Source organism: Schistocerca gregaria, chromosome 2, assembly GCF_023897955.1.
Source record: "Schistocerca gregaria isolate iqSchGreg1 chromosome 2, iqSchGreg1.2, whole genome shotgun sequence".
NCBI lineage: Eukaryota > Metazoa > Arthropoda > Insecta > Orthoptera > Acrididae > Schistocerca > Schistocerca gregaria.
The window spans coordinates 1,054,375,009-1,054,377,696 of record NC_064921.1 but is presented as its reverse complement, the minus strand read 5'-3'; positions in this window follow the sequence as shown (position 1 = coordinate 1,054,377,696).

Here is a 2,688-nt window from a genome sequence, read left to right as displayed (position 1 = left end):
GCCCAGAGCTTATAATGGGGGACGAGTTCCTAAATCGAATTTAAAATCTGTTAATTCCCATACTGCAGCCACAATCACTTCAGAAACTTCTTTGCATAAATCACCTGCATATAGATTTCAGCTCTGCTGATGCACTGCCATTTTATACTTTGTGTTCGCTATACTACTGTCATGTATATACGTGCATATCACTGTTCCACGGCTTTTGCCACCTCAACTTAATGTGCAGTCCAAGTTGTTACTTTTCTGAGACCTTTTGTCTTAATTTTTCGCTTCTGTATGTTCTCACCTTAAAGTGCAGTCCTGTTGTCAATTCCATCACAAACAAATATGCACTCCTTGTTTTTATTGTGATGTGTGGTACTTATTCAGATATGTGTATCTATATAACTTCCTATGATGAAGTACAACCTGGTTAGCACCCATGTGTGCATAGCACTTCTGAACAGAATATTACTTGCATCTCTCTACAGCACTTATTTGTGAATTCAAGTCTATCGAAGGAAAAGGTAGATTTACACTTGTGTTGAACTGCACTTTTTGTTTCACCAGTGCAGCTATATATAACATTCATTATATGCTGTATACATTGCCACTGTGAATACATTGTGTGTAGATTGTCATTATGAAGTGCTTTAATATTATATAATGGATAGTTTATTCACACTTTGTAGATTGATAGTATCTATGCATGTTTTTTGTATGCAAATTTTCTGTTGATATTGTAATTTGAACCAGCCTCTTGGGCCTGTATGCTACAATATCCAGTTGCCTGTGCTCAGCTCACATTTGCACCACATACCCCATCCACCCAGCGCCCTTCTGTTATTGAGCCCAGCGTTTTGATGGCTTGCACATGCATCAGGCATCATGTGTCGCCGTATTTCACAACACAGGATTAAATGGTAGCAGAGTGAATACCAAAACTTACCTAACATGCATGTAGGAAAAACAACGTTTGAACGGTGTTGTCGAAATGTAAAATATTTTTTCTGGACAAATAGAGAATAGTTCTGGAATCGTACAATGTCTAACAACGATTCACAAGTCGCTGCTGCCGAAAAAAGATCCTGCAAGCACGGAACCAACGACGACTGAAGAGGATCGTTCAGCGTGACGGAAGTGCAATCCTTCTGCAGAATGCTGCAGATTTCAATGCTGGGCCGCCATGAACACGTGTCAGCGTGCGAACCATTCAACGAAACATCATCAGTATGGACTTGTGTGTCGGAAGGTCCACTCTTGTACAATAGATGACTGCACGGCACAAAGCTTTACAAACTCGCCTGGATGCGTCAGCACCGACAGTAGGCTGTTTATGACTGAAAACGCGTTGCCTGGTTGGACGAGTCTTGTTTCAAATCGTATGGAGTGGGTAGACGTCTCTGGGTATGGAGACAACCTCGTGAATCCGTGGTCCCAGCGTGTTAGCAGAGTACTGTTGAAGCTGGTCGAGGCTCTGCTGTAATGGTGTGGGGTGTGTGCAGCTGGAGTCATATATGACCCCCCCATACTTCGAGATACGAATCGGACCGGTGGCACGTACGTAAGCATACTTTCTAATCACCTGCATCCTTTCGTGTCCATTGTGCATTCCGATGGACTTGAGCAATTCCGGCAGGACAATGCGACACGCCACAAGTCCAGAAGTGTTACTGAGTGGCTCCAAGGAAACTCTTTTTAGTTTAAACACTTCCGCTAGCCATCAGACTCTCCAGACATGAACATTATTGAGCGTGTCTGGGATGCCTTGCAACATGCTCTTCCGTAGAAATCTCCTTGTACTGTTACGGATTTATGGACAGTCCTGCAGGGCTCATGGTGTCAATTCCCTCTAGCACTGCTTCAAACATTAGTCAATGCCACGTCCTGTTCCGGTACTTTTGCGTGCTTGTGGGGCCCTGTACGATATTAAGAAGGTGTACCAGTTCCTTTGGCTCTTCAGTGGCATACCTAAAGCAATTAATTTTCTACATAGATCAGTATTTTTGCGTGTAATCTGTCCCATTGTCGTTGAACATGTGTAAGACTTCGTGGTCTCCTGACCTTTATTGCTTACATATTCAGCCCTCGCAATCATATTCCGCACATCAAGACGCTTCATTCGAACCCAAACTCGATAAGATAAACTCAGTGTTGTATGAATTCATGTAAACGATATGCAAATAACTAGTAAATCGCCAATGCGCACCGAGATTCAAATACTCGAGGCTGGCGTACACACACACATTCCAGACACGACAGTCACAGGATCTTTTAGTTTGGGAGACGCAAACCGCACGCCGGGGGCCTGGTCCCTACAGAGGACGACTCAGCCATCTATGTCGGCCGGTGACCACGCATAGAGCAGACAGCGTTTCCCCGAGTGAAAAGAAGAATGACTCCGTGTTCAGCTTAAAAGCAAATACCGCTACATTGTGTGGGAACGCCAAGCCTACGCATTCTGTACAAATATAGCACACAGTTTCAGAGATTTTCACAGGGAGACAACAAACGCCAAACACCGATGCGAGAGATTTCCAGATTGGTCGCCTTAAACGAAACGTCATTCTCCATTTTTGGAAGAGCAATGCTGATTGGCAGACGATATTCCTGATGCCTTGAGCTGAAGTAGTAATGGAAGAGACCGAAAGATATACCCCTTCACGTCTGGCATGGAGAGGGGCCATTCCGTTGTCGCTCTTGAAG